At 39.3% G+C, this 15,180-nt stretch overlaps 1 long non-coding RNA gene across 1 annotated transcript; it reads right to left on the bottom strand.

Moving 5' to 3' along the window:
- Positions 1-496: 496 nt before the first annotated feature.
- LOC310874357 lies at positions 497-2,306 on the bottom strand. The gene is made up of 5 exons (XR_014570559.1): positions 2,184-2,306; positions 1,802-1,836; positions 1,402-1,434; positions 1,248-1,295; positions 497-667 (listed from the first exon to the last, which is right to left on the bottom strand). It is a non-coding gene; the product is annotated as an uncharacterized lncRNA (long non-coding RNA).
- Between the last annotated feature and the right edge of the window lie 12,874 nt (positions 2,307-15,180).

The raw sequence follows: 15,180 nt of genomic DNA, 5'->3' as shown, positions 1-15,180 counted from the left end.
AGCAATAAACAGAACACACAATCGAGATTCACCTTTTGAGCAAGAAATCGTGCAGCATACATTTGAACCCTTTTCATGCCAAAGTTATTCAGCATTTGAGCCACGGACCACCGTTTGATGAGTTGCCTGGCTGCCTGCTGTGCCTGGCCGTTTCCTTCCTTTATGAAGCCTGACTGGTGGTGGCCCCCAGCAGAAGTTCCAGGATGCACCCTATCCAACGTCTCCAGCTCTCAGACCCCAGGTTTCCGTCACTGAAGTCCAAGATCCCCTGGTTTTAGCCACTTTAACCATTATTTTAAAAGCTGTAAGCTGTTGAAAACGAGCTTGTAGATTTGCTAATTTTGAAACATTGTAAAAATGTGGCACAAATCTGTAACTATATATTATTTTGCAGCAAACGTTTTAACTCAAATCTGTGAGGATTTAGAAGACATATCAGTTCTCAAGTCTTTAAAACACCAATTCTCTTCTGAGTGGAGTCAGGAGTTTCTGAGCGTAGCAATGTGTGTATGTCCCCGTGTCTGTATTTCCGAGCACGGAAAGCTGGGTACGTTCCTTGAGGTCTGGATGATGCGGGGACCCCCACACGGTACAATGCAGGCTGGGTATAGACTGGATTCCTCTTTATCCATCACCATCATCCACTTCCTCCATGTGACCTCCTCATCTGTAATTTGAACAAAATCAAATACAAAATTGATATGGATTGCATTTGTATAGGGCTCACAACACGTGAGCTTGCAGATCGACTATTTTCACCATGCAACCAAGTGTAAATTCAGGCATTCTGAAATAGGCCTACCTACCATTACTGCTGTGAAATGTGGGATAACGTTTTGATGGCTGTGAGAACCACTGCCTTAACCCATTTAGACCTGAGGACGCATCTGTGTCGCCTCATAGGTTTTAAACATTATTTTAAATGCTGTTAGCTGTTGAAAAATAGCAGATCTACAAGCTCATAGTGTGGCACAGAGTGCCACTGTATACTCCTCATAATCATTTCACTTGACAGCTCACCTCTGTATTGTCCTCGTCCTCAACCGGCTTTTCTGTGCTGTCTGCTTCAACAAGTTTGCCTGCCTCCAACATCCTATAATGTAAAAACAAATAAAACAAATTGACATAACTCAATGCTTTCAGACAAACAAATTATAGACAAATCTTTATTTACAAAATGTTATGATGGTAAAAATGGGTTGGGTGCCAATTTTCTGTCCTTGGTAAAAATGAAAATGAACAATTACCTTAAATTAAAGAACGATGTCTCAGCTCTGTACAGCATGTCACCTTGTCTGTAAAATGAAATTCAAGTCAAATTTCTTTCAAATGTAACAGCAAACTTGAGGCAAGAGAGCTTGTAGCATGCAACCTTAATTCAGTGGTAGAAAATGTTCTTACCGTTTGTACGCCCAACAGATCCAAGTCCTGTGTCTGAAATCACAGTAACAACAAAATGGTAAACATTGTATGTACATAAAATCAATTTGATGAAAACAGAAGATCTACAAGCACACATGTGCTGCGAGCTTGTAGACCAGCTATTTTCAGCATGCAACCAAGTGTAAAAATCAGGCTTAGAATAAAACAACAAAATGACTAAAACTAAATCAAAATGTGTTGTAAGTAATTAGACAAATCTTTATTTGCAATTGTGGCCTAGCAAAAGCCTTTTGAGCGGGGATGAATAATCACACAACACATCCCTCTGTATAGCTTGACAGTTAACTCTGTGCTTTGCACGTTATGAGCTTTAATATACATACAAGAACACATTGTAGTTGTAAGTAGGCCTACTTACTTTAGAAAATGCTTGAGTTTCATGGTTTTCAAGTTCTGAAACAAAGATGACAAAAAAGAGATTTTGCAACGGTGTAAAATCAGGCATTAGGAGGCAAGAAAGGAAGAATATTTGCTAAAGTAATAAAACCTTTGCAAAACAAACACGGCAACATCAACAGTTACATTATAACCTCATTTCACAGTTTACATTGGTTTAAATACTATTAAAACCGGAATCTATTCCAAGAGCAGAACATTGTTCCAACAACAATGGAGTTAGCTATTTCGCTAGCTAGCATGGAGGCTAGGTAGAAACACTGATCAATAAAGAACATGTCTACTCTAAATTGTAAACCACACACGGCAGATATATCCCCAGACAGACACCAAAGTGCACTCACCTATAGACAAAATGTAACGAGAGGAGAAGGTATCCATGAGGATTTATTTTCCAAATGTTTGTTTTGTTTATATCGTGTGGAAAACAGACCCTAATCCTGGTGGACTCAGAGACTGGAGACGAGAGACGAGAGGGTAAACTGGCTGCTTCAATTTGGAAGTTGTGTTGCCACTTGCCAGATTGCGTGAGAGAAATAAGCAACAAGTTCTATGAAAACAATCCCAAAATAATCTACTAGGCCTTTTGAAAATAGTAGATGTACAAGCTCATAACGACAAATATATATTAATTTGGGGGTTAGGAAACAAGCCCAAAAAACCGCAACCCACAACTAAAATTATAAATATTTACAAGCAACTTAACAGACAAAGAAGCCCAAAGTATACTTATAAAAAGTGGACATGGCAACACTGGTGCCAGGTTGGTTACAGGCTAAAATATATTTTTATTTCTGAATTTACTTTTAAACAGAACATTAAAAAAAATATATATATATAGTATATTTGTATATACTTGTATATACTATATACAAATATACAAGTATAGTCCCTGCTGTACTAAATATTATTATTATTATTATTATTATTATTAATAATAATAATAATAATAATCAAATAATAATAATAGGTCACTATTAATGAGTTTATACAATAACAGCATAAGAATAAAAACTAAAACAAGGCAAACATTTATTTATACATACGATGCACATCCATGCCTGAGAGAGAGAGAGAGAGAGAGAGAGAGAGTCGGGCGGGGGAGGCAAGCCTTACGTCAGCGTGAGGAGTGGCTGTACATCGCTGTAAATTCACGATCGCATTAAAATGTAAATGAGCGCGATCGTATGACGTAGCGACAGCGGCGCGAGGGCCACGGCAGTTCGGGCGTGCTCCGCGAAGAAATAGACAGCGGGAGGCGGTACCTAGCGGGGAAATGTTAGCTGGGTAGTTGCATACAGATCGCTTATCAGTACTGTGGTCCCGAGACGTAAAAATGACTTTTTGTTTGTATTAGTTTGTTATAAAACAGCATGCTGCTGTCGAACGCCGGAGGCCGCCATCTTTGTTTATGCCGTAAATCGTCTTGCAGCGAAGTAAGTTCCTGTGCTGCGAACTGTCGTGAAATACTACGACACCTGAGTACTGCGTTCTGAAAAGATCTATAGGCAAGTTGCAAAAAGCCTGCCAAAGGGGATCAATGCTCGGGACCTTTAATAGACCCCACATTTATTTAAATGCTTTTGGTTTATATCCTCTCCTTATTATTTATTTATCGACTATTGTCATTATTATTATTATTATTATTATTACTATTCATTTTATTTTATTTTTGTTAAGAAAACCACCAGTACACGTTGAAACTATTTGCTCCAGAGCTATCCCCTGATATATTCATTAAACTATTTGCTCCAGAGCTATCCCCTGATATATTCATTAAACTATTTGCTCCAGAGCTATCCCCTGATATATTCATTCAACTATTTGCTCCAGAGCTATCCCCTGATATATTCATTTTTTCATTTCATTTCATTTCATGCCAACTGCAGCCATCAGACTACTCAATGCAAATGCATAAGAAATGCTCATTTTGCAGACTGAGTTCTGCTAGATGCTGAGCTCCATATTGTTCTGCTCCACCCTGTCTTTATTTTTTTTTTTCTTGTGTGTGCGCTTGTGATGTGTGTGTGTGTGTGTGTGTGTGTGCACTTAAACATATCTTAAATGTGAGTTTTGTAACTATTTAAATAGTCTTGAGGGGGAAAAAATGCTATTTGTGCCAAAGTTAGAGAAAAAAATGCTATTTGTTTCAAAAAAGCTTCATATTATAGGTATACCATAACATTATAGATTCATATTATAGGGGGGGGGGAGGGGGAGAGGGAGAGAGTGTTGAAAGAGAGAGAGGGGGGGGGTGAGGTTTCGCCAGAGTTAGAGAATGTCGCAATGAGAGGAGGGGGAGGGGTGTTTCTTTTTCTTATCTTTGGCTTGTTTTTCAGTAAAGTTGCTTGAAAATATTGGTAGTTTACTAGTTGTAGGTTGCATTATATAGGCTTGTTCCCTAATGTTGTTTAAACCTGTGATTCTGATCAAACATTGACATGAAGGACCCCCATGTATTTGTGCATTGTGTTCTGTGACAGTTTTTTATTTTTTATTTGTATAAAACAAAAACTATCATTTCTCTCAAACAATCTGGCAACACCTTCCTCTCGCCTCCAGCTGTTACACACAGCAGCGTAACAACCGGTGTTGCCAGATTGTGTGAGAGCAATAAGCAATCAGTCTATGAAAATAAGCCACTCCACAAATGAGCTGTATATAGCCTACTATAATACTTAATATTTATATACATCGGCAGCTACTTAAGAATAGCAGATCTACAAGCTCCCAATGTGTCGCGGTGAGCTTGTAGATCAGATGTTTTCCAAAATAGTTTTTGTTTTATACAAATAAAAAATTAAAAACTGGCACAAAACATTTTTCAGATGGGGGTCCGTGTGCACAAATACATGGGGGTCCTTGGCTTTATGACAATGTTTGAGCAGAATCACAGGTTTAAACAACAAGCCTAAATAAGCAACTACACTTTAGAAACAAGCCCAAAAAAACCAACCTGCAATTAAATTCCGATGTCAGGTCTAAATGGGTTAAACAGTTTAACCCATTTAGACCTGACATCGAAATCCTGACGGTTTTCTGAAAAACCTCATGTGTCTGTATCAGTGGTTCAATATATATATATATATATATATATATATATATATATATATATATATATATATTATATATATATATATATACACACACACACACACACACACACACACACACACACACACACACACACACACACACACACACTAATACTGTATCAGTGGTTCAATATTTCATGTCAAGGACCCCAAAAAATATATGTAATATGCTTCCGCCCCCCCCCCCCCCCCCCCATCTGAAAATATGTTGTTCCAGGGACCCTCCAGAAGCAAAGCTTTGAGTTAAAAACATTTGGTGCCACATTTACGTGATTAAAAAACATAGCATACGCCCCCAGCCAGTGTAAAATACCCGGTAACCTGAGACCTCTCGTGGCTTATTGCTTAAGTTTACCATCCTGTGTGTGTGTGTGTGTGTGTGTGTGTGTGTGTGTGTGTGTGTGTGTGTGTGTGTGTGTGTGTGTGTGTGTGTGTGTGTGCGTGCGTGCGTGTGTGTGTGCGTGCGTGTGTGTGTGTGTGTGTGTGTGCGTGCGTGCGTGTGGGTGGGGTTTCGCATAGTAGGCTGGCCTATCGGGTCTGTCTGAGGCTGAGCACTTGCAGTTGACCATTTAGATTGTGGACAACTAGTTGGACACAGACAACTGACCACTATCTGGACTCCATTTAGATTGGGGACACTTGGACACAGACAACTGACCACTATCTGGACTCCATTTAGATTGGGGACACTTGGACACAGACAACTGACCACTATCTCATCCAGACGAGGATATAAATGGAGTCCATTTATATCCTCGTCTGGATGAAAGCCTACAGATTAATATCGGGTAAGTGTTTTTTATAACTTTGGAACTGTGCCGTTTTTACAGTGTTTATACAATGGCAGAAATAATCCATCGATTTGTTTAGTTTTTTCACATGCCGTAGAATAATATGGTTACAAATTTCAGACGAAATCACAATAAAGACAGTAAACTTCTACTTTATTGTGGACAAAACCATAAAGCACTATATATTAAACACTATATATGAAACACTTGTTTTGCAACAGGGTCCACCGTGTTCAATTCATCATAATGGGCTCTATGCAGCCTATACCTTTGACTATATAGAATTAAGTGTCTATTTGTACGTCTCTGAATGTTTTGATGAATTGAACATGGTGGACCCTCTTAATTGTAAACAAGTGTAATGCTTAATTGGGTCGTCCACTCACAGTTAACAGTCTTTGTATTGAGTTTGTGCTTGAAATGTACTGTAATTCTGCAAACTGTTAATAATACAATAAATAAAAAAAAACACTTCCGCGTTCGTCGGAAGCCACTCATTCAACTGTCAACTTTTTTGTAGGAATACATTTCAGTTCTTTAAACCACACTATTTAATTTGATAATGTGATGGCGTAGTTTAATTGTCATAGTTTGTATTATTTGTGTTGCGACGTTGACATGACGAAATTAGTTAGAAATGTCTTAAATCTCCTGTTATCGGTGTTGCCATGTTATAAGCGACTTTGGTCTTGTTTTTCAGTAAAGTTGCTTGAAAATATTGACAGGTTGTGGTTTTTTTGGGCTTGTTTCTAAAGTGTAGTTGCTTATTTAGGCTTGTTGTTTAAACCTGTGATTCTGCTCAAACATTGTCATAAAGCCAAGGACCCCCATGTATTTGTGCACACGGACCCCCATCTGAAAAATGTTTTGTGCCAGTTTTTCATTTTTTTTTTGTATAAAACAAAAACTATTTAGGAAAACATCTGATCTACAAGCTCACAGCGACACATTGTGAGCTTGTAGATCTGCTATTCTCAAGTAGCTGCCGATGTATAGTATATAAATATTAAGTATTATAGTACAGCTCATTTGCGGAGTGGCTTCTTTCCATAGACCTGATTGCTTATTGCTCTCACACAATCTGGCAACACCGGTTGTTACGCTGCTGTGTGTAACAGCTGGAGGCGAGAGGAAGGTGTTGCTAGATTGTTTGAGAGAAATAATAGTTTTTGTTTTATACAAATAAAAAATAAAAAACTGTCACAGAACACAATGCACAAATACATGGGGGTCCTTCATGTCAATGTTTGATCAGAATCACAGGTTTAAACAACATTAGGGAACAAGCCTATATAATGCAACCTACAACTAGTAAACTACCAATATTTTCAAGCAACTTTACTGAAAAACAAGCCAAAGATAAGAAAAAGAAACACCCCTCCCCCTCCTCTCATTGCGACATTCTCTAACTCTGGTGAAACCTCACCCCCCCCCCCCCCCCCTCTCTCTCTCTTTCAACACTCTCCCCCTCCCCCTCTCTCTCCCCCCCTATAGGCTAATATGAAGCTATGTTATATGGTAGGCCTATAATATGAAGCTATATGTTATGGTAGGCCTATAATATGAAGCTATATGTTATGGTAGGCCTATAATATGAAGCTATATGTTATGGTAGGCCTATAATATGAAGCTTTTTAAAAAGCTTTTTTGCAGTAACTTTGGCACAAATAGCATTTTTTTCCCCCTCAAGACTATTTAAATAGTTACAAAACTCACATTTAAGATATGTTTAACCCATTTAGGCCTGACCTCTGCAGAATAAAAAAAAGATCTTCGAAATAAATATTTTCACGATAAAAAAAAAAATAGCAGACCTACAAGCTCTGGCGCGCTATGAGCTTGTAGATCTTCTATGTTTCAATAGCTAAATTATAACATAATGTTTAAAACACCAAAAGGGGTTCCCGCCCAAAATGGGTCGCATTTAAATCGAATTTTAAAAGAAATCTTCAAAATCCTGACGGTTTTCTGAAAAACCTCATGTTTCTGTATCAGTGGTTCAATATATGTATCAGTTGTTCTCAAGGACCCCAAAAAATATATGTATGCCTCCGCCCCCCCCCCCCCCCCCCCCCATCTGAAAATATGTTGTTCCAGGGAGTCGGGACCCTCCAGAAGCAAAGATTTGAGTTAAAAACATTTGGTGCCACATTTTCGTGATTTAAAAAAAATAGCAGACTCGGTGCACTCGGGCACCAGACCGTACTAAGTATATATATATATATATATATATATATTATATATACTTAGTACGACCTGTTAACTGCGACCTCCGGTCGCAATAAGGCCTGAGGGTCCAGTTACAGTTCAATAAGGGCCTTCGGCTCGGGCCGACGAGGCTGCCTCGTATTGATGTGGAGCAAATTCCCCTACATGTTGGAACATGAACATCTTCTTGTGAGTTGTGACAACAATATAAGTTGGAAACCGGCTGTGTGTGTGCGCGCCGTGCGGGCGTGTCCGCACATTGTGTATATACAGCAAACATTGACTGTTGTCTGGTGTTTTGTGACTATGTGACAGGTTTAATACAGAGCAGAGATGAGACGCCGTGAGGAGAGAGAGGAGGAGGGAGCTGACAAACATCTCATCCACAGAGCAGAGATGAGACGCCGTGAGGAGAGAGAGGAGGAGGGAGCTGACAAACATCTCATCCACAGAGCAGAGATGAGACGCCGTGAGGAGAGAGAGGAGGAGGGAGCTGACAAACATCTCATCCACAGAGCAGAGATGAGACGCCGTGAGGAGAGAGAGGAGGAGGGAGCTGACAAACATCTCATCCACAGACCAGTGTCTCCAACAACCAGCTACATGTCTATGAAGAGTGACCTCTCTATACCTCTACCTCCTGACTTCAGTAATGAACCTGGACCTCCTGATGATAAGTATGTGAATGCACCTATAAATACACTATACGTTATATATGTTCAGTATGTGTACAGTATTTGTGTACATTATTTGTGTACAGTATGCAACATACTAAAACATACTAAACATACTAAAACAACATATAAAATATCACCTGTTATTGTACTGTATATTTAGTAAGATTGTATGGTTTCTATTATTTTATTGATATTTTATTTCATTTACTTGTCATGCAATGGCAAGAGACGAAACAAAAAACTCTTTAGAAACCCTTTAACTAACTTTTTCATTCACACAAACATTTTCTATGATTCCAGAAGTCTGTACCACAGAGCAGAGTCTCCAACTCCCAGCCTTCTGTCTATGAAGAGTGACTTTTCTAAAGACATTCCTCTTAACTTCAGTGATGAATCTGGACCTCCTGATACACAGTATGTCAATCCTCCTGTACAATATATACACTAACACTATACAATATAATATAACACTATACAATATACACTATAACACTGTAGTCTTTGCATACGCATGTAAGGTCGTCAGGACTAGGGCAAGTGCTACGGGCCATGATGGAGTTGTTATCATACAGAATATGTTAACAATAGTAGCCTATGACTGGTAGAACATGGGTGCAACACTTTTCTTTCTTTCTTTCTTTCTTTCTTTCTTTCTTTCTTTCTTTCTTTCTTTCTTTCTTTCTTAAAGAAATAATGAAAAAACATATTTTTGGTCGGACTCTTGCTGGAGCCTCATTCATTCAATGCCACTTTGACCACGCTTCCACCTCTTGGTTCTCCAACATCTCAATGTCACTAAAAACTGAACTTCAGACCTCCCAAAACAACTGAACACATATTGAATAAATTTACTTCTTTGTTTCTATGATTCCAGACGTCTGTACCACAGAGCAGAGTCTCCAACTCCCAGCCTTCTGTCTATGAAGAGTGACATTCCTCTTAACTTCAGTGATGAACCTGGACCTCCTGATACACAGTATGTCAGTCCTCCTGTACAATATATACACTATAACGCTACTGTACAATATATACACTATAACACTGTACAATATATACACTATAACACTGTACAATATACACTACTGTACAATATATTCACTATAACACTACTGTACAATATATACACTATAATGAACCTGGACCTCCAGATACACAGTATGTCAATCCTCCAATAGCCTACAATTCAAGGTTCAATGTTGTACTTTATTGTTCCATCCTGTGTACACTACAGGTACATTAGAATAAAACTTTATTGTTTGATTGATTGATTGAAATATTTATTAACAGTTTGCAGAATTTACAGTACATTTCAAGCACAAACTCAATACAAAGACAAGTTAACTGTGAGTGGACGACCCAATTAAGCATTACACTTGTTTACAACAGGGTCCACATTGTTCAATTCATCAAAACATTTAGAGACATACAAATAGACATTTCTATGTAGCTAAAGTACAGAACAGGAATTCCATATAGGAAGCAAAAAGGGAAAGGATACATATACAGTGAGGGGAAAGGGGGGATTCAGATTTTACAGAGGCCAGTTTCGAATTGCAGCCATCCGTAGGTGCCCTTTGAGAGCGGTTTTGAAGGAGTCAAGGGATCCACATATCTTAATGACTGTTGGTAGGGCGTTCTACATTTTGGTGGCATAGGAGCGAAAATAATTTAGTCCCTTGTTTGTGCCAAATCTGGGTTGTACATGGTTTGTTGCACTCCCTCTGGTGTTGTGGGTGTGGACTTCGTTTACATTAAGGAAGTATTTAGACAGGTACATGGGTATCTGGTGTATCGAATCTTGTGGACCAGACCCATTGCAAGATGCTGTACTCTGTCGTCGACCCTAAGCCATCCCAGCCTGTCAAAGTGGGCAGGGGTGAGGTGGGTTCGGGGGGTGAGGCCAAGTAGGAGCCTGACCAGTTTGTTTTGGGAGGTCTGGAGCCTTGTTTTAAGGGCCTTTGAGGTGCTGTGGTACCAAGAGGTGGATGCATAGTCAAAGAAACCTTGTACAAGGGCTCCTGTTAAGGTCTTCAAGGTGTTTTTGCTGACCAGTGAGGAGATCCTGTAAAGGAATCTTGTTCTTTGATTGACTTTTTTGATTACGTTGGTGGCCATTTTATCACCGGAAAGATTGGCCTCCAGGATGGAACCTAGGTAGGTAATTTGATCTTTTCGTGTGATAATATTGTCACCCACTCTAACCAAGAAGCCATCTGCCTTGCTGAGATTACTATTTGATCCGAAGAAAATGGATTCAGTTTTTCCCAGGTGTAAGGATAGTTTATCAGCAAGCCAGGTGCAGATTCTACCGAGTTCAGAGCTGAGGGCCTTTTCAACCTGCAGTTTGTTCCTGTCCGAGACCAGCAGTGCTGAGTCATCTGCGAACAGGAACAAGTTGCAGTCACAAGCTGATGTCATGTCGTTATATTATGTTCCATCCTGTGTACTCTACAGGTACATAAGAATAAAACTTTATTGTTCCATCTTGTCTACACTACAGGTACATAAGAATAAAACTTTATTGTTCCATCTTGTGTACACTACAGGTACATAAGAGTAAAACTTATTTTGGTTTCAGACAATGCAGCAGCATTATATACACAACATTTTATAACACAACCATGTGATCTCATGCTAAGTTATATACATTCCATAACAAGACATACCATCTAATGTTGTATCAACCCTGTTCAAAGTTCATCTACAGATTGTAAAGCAGTTTGTGAGCAGTTTGTGAATGAAGTGGTACAAATCACAGTGTGGTGTTCAGTAGACAGGCTGGCTGCTTGTGTGCATGTATGTGTACAGTATGAGTAGTTTGAGTACATTATGTGTACAGTATGTGTACAGTATGATTACAGTACGAGTACAGTATGTGTACAGTATGCCACAAGCTATGTTTAAACGATCACCTGATACTTGAATACTGAAGGTTACAGTACAAAATTAAGCTTGTTGTTTATTTCCCAAGTGAGGAACACAGACTGGAAGATCTATCGCCACGTAATAAAGTCACTTCCTCCAAGCTGGTGCTTTCCTGTTAGACCAGAGCCATAGAGTAAGACAGAGTTACGACATTGAGGGGGCAGAAATCTGAGTCCAGTGCATTCTGCCGACTCCCGGTCCAGGACTTTGTCACTGTTCGCTATGCTCTTCACCAATAGAAGTCTAGACGTAGAAGATTGGACTGAAGCCCCATGAAGTGAACGGAGTTGTCATAACTCTGTCTTACTCTATGGCTACTACTGACTGCCTAGTCCTAGTCTGGTGTACTTGCGCCCCGTCTTGGCCAGGCCCTGTAATAAAGCAATAAGTTTCAAGTTTCAAGTTCACGGCCATTTCCATGAATTCCAAATTAATGTGGGAAATCCACATAAATGCCTTTCCGCTAGCGTCACGTCATTATATCAGCGAAAACATGTTGAAGAATCAGGACCTATAACACTATACAATATACACTATAACACTATACAATATACACTATAACACTATACAATATACACTATAACACTATACAATATACACTATAACACTATACAATATACACTGTAACACACTACAACTAGCCTAGGGATAGAAAAACTGACATTATCTGGTTAATTATTAGCCACATATTCAACCCAAAATATAAATGTAAAAATTAATCAATCAATGATGGATTTTGGGATCTACATAGGAACCAGGTGGCTCCAATGATGATGTAAATATGCAATCATGTCCACAGAGAGAGGCGTGGTGAGATTGAACAGAACCCTGGACTGAAGACACCCAGTCAAACCACACCTGGACTGAAGACACCCAGTCAAACCACACCTGGACTGAAGACACCCAGTCAAACCACACCTGGACTGAAGACACCCAGTCAAACCACACCTGGACAAAGTAAGAATCTGCACTCATTGAAAATGCATAGTCAGACTAAATGTGACCAAATTTGACTGTAATTTTCGTTTTTTTTTCTCATGTCATATGAAAGCAGGGAATCATAGCTTCAAGTTGACATTGGTTGTTCAGTTTGACCCACCAGTTTTGGAGATATGGCTTATAGAGTAATGTTTTGCAGAGAAACAGCGAGTTGAGAAAACAGGCTTGAAAGGTTCACTCCTGGTGTCTCTACCATTACACCTAGCTACACGTTTAAGCATTTATTTCATATTTACATGTCTTCTGTGGTCTCTAACATTACACCTAGCTACATGTTTAAGCATTTATTTCATATTTACATGTCTTCTGTGGACTAACATTAAACCTAGCTACATGTTTAAGCATTTATTTCATATTTACATGTCTTCTGTGGACAAACATTACACCTAGCTACACGTTTAAGCATTTATTTCATATTTACATGTCTTCTGTGGACTAACATTACACCTAGCTACATGTTTAAGCATTTATTTCATATTTACATGTCTTCTGTGGTCTCTAATATTACACCTAGCTACATGTTTAAACATTTATTTCATATTTGCATGTCTTCTGTGGTCTCTAACATTACACCTAGCTACATGTTTAAGCATCCATTTCATATTTACATGTCTTCTGTGGTCTCTAACATTACACCTAGCTACATGTTTAAGCATTTATTTCATATTTACATGTATTCTGTGGACTCTAAGGCCCTCATTTATCAACCGTGCGTACGTCAAATTATGGGTGCACGCCGAAATTACCGACATTTTCGGCATTTACCATTTCCGCCAAAGCTTGAAATTGAACTTGACAAAGTTCAAAACTCACGTCTGGTCGGGAGCTGTCGTACGCTTTGTCCTCACCTGTTTTTCTGTCATAGAACAGCGGAGCAGCATTGTTTGACCAGCTGAGAGGCTGTCACAGGCATCTAAACATATCTTTTCACTAATAATAGCCTACAAAATATATTTTGTAAAGGCATGTCATATGAAATTGGTAGGATATTACAAAGTGTGCAAGGTTATTAAAATCGCGCAATTAAAAACAATGCTTTAAGCCATTTAAATAGTGTTTTGCATGAGCGCATACCGGTAGCCCCCCGACCCCCCCCCCCCCCCCCCCCCTCCCCATCTAACTTAATTCCATGCCTGGACCGAGAGTCATTTGCAGTGCTGCAGCTTTAGATTTTATTTTTGCAGATAAGTAAGCCTGGGACCGAGGCTATTCAGCTATAGTCAAGTCTAACTGTGACAGAGACAGACAGAACAGGAGCGGATGAAAACAGCATTTGTCACGGGAAAATGCATTCCAATGATGTCTTGAGCAATGTTATTAAATTAATGCTTCACATAATCACAGGTTCAGGTTTTCGTTCACTAATCTTGTTGTATATTAAATGAATAAACATTATAATAATTGCATATACAACTAACACACAGTGACAGTTGCTTGCAAGTTGCATGTGCGTGCGTGTGTCTGTCTGTGTATGAGAGGGGGGGTGAGGCGGTCAGCAAGGCAAGGAAGGCTTGACTTGATGTAACTATGGTTTCCAAGGTCGTACTGCAGTTGTTCATGTCGCAAAAACTAGGGCGAGGCTTGATTTCATAGGGCGTGCCAGATAGATTTCAGCCGTCACATTTATTAACGTCGGAACGAAATTAAGGAAGGATCAACTGTTTGCGATCACTTTATAAATGCCGTGGCGACGTGGGTGTACTACGAAACCTACACTCGAATCTGTGGCACATTTTACACTCAATTGATAAATGAGGGCCTATCATTACACCTAGCTACATGTTTAAGCATTTATTTCATATTTACATGTATTCTGTGGACTCTAACATTACACCTAGCTACATGTTTAAGCATTTATTTCATATTTACATGTCTTCTGTGGACACTAACATTACACCTAGCTACATGTTTGTTAGACAGTCTGAGTGTACTTGACAATGCAGGTCCCCTTTTGTAGGTTCAAGTTCGGTCGGTCACTCTTTCTGTCTGTAATAGTACGGTGAAGTTGAGTTGAGTTGAATTGTCACGGTCCCCCTCCACCGAACAACGGTGGAAGTTCCAGGTATATTTATATGGTGAAATCAGATCCCAGGACCCTACAGCGACTCGCCTGTAAGGCCTGGGTATCTATTGAACAACACAGATGAAGAGAGAGCACTGCCCTATACCCCCAGCGTCTCGCCTAAAGGATAGTGCGGCCTCTGTTATTAGGACACCCTCAGCGGTTCACCTGAGGAGTCTGGCCGTTGAACACAGAGGTCATAGCGTCTCGCCTGTGACATGAGTTGGGTTGAAATGCAAACTTCAGTAGATTTCTTCTCCTTGTCCTGACCGTGCATGCCCATCGAGGCAACTCACATATCGCTCACCCAATAGTGTACCATTATACCCTGGAAACATAATTCAATATTAATTACACAGTTTACTTACCAAAATAGACGATACAAGACCAGGGTGGTGATTTTCCAAATTTTTTGAAGATTTATTATACAGTTGTAGTTGCATACAAAAAATGATATAATCCAAAAAATAAAGGAGAGAAACTAGAAAAAATAAGAGTCGTTTAGGAAAACTGGAGATATACGGTAAATTACTACTAAGTTTCTAAAACTGGGCTATATACTTTCTTTGAAAAGCTTAGAGCAG

This window comes from Protomyctophum parallelum (assembly GCF_964188405.1).
Source record: "Protomyctophum parallelum genome assembly, chromosome: 17".
NCBI lineage: Eukaryota > Metazoa > Chordata > Actinopteri > Myctophiformes > Myctophidae > Protomyctophum > Protomyctophum parallelum.
Note: the sequence above shows the minus strand (reverse complement) of the source record. Positions and strands in the feature narration are given on the sequence as shown.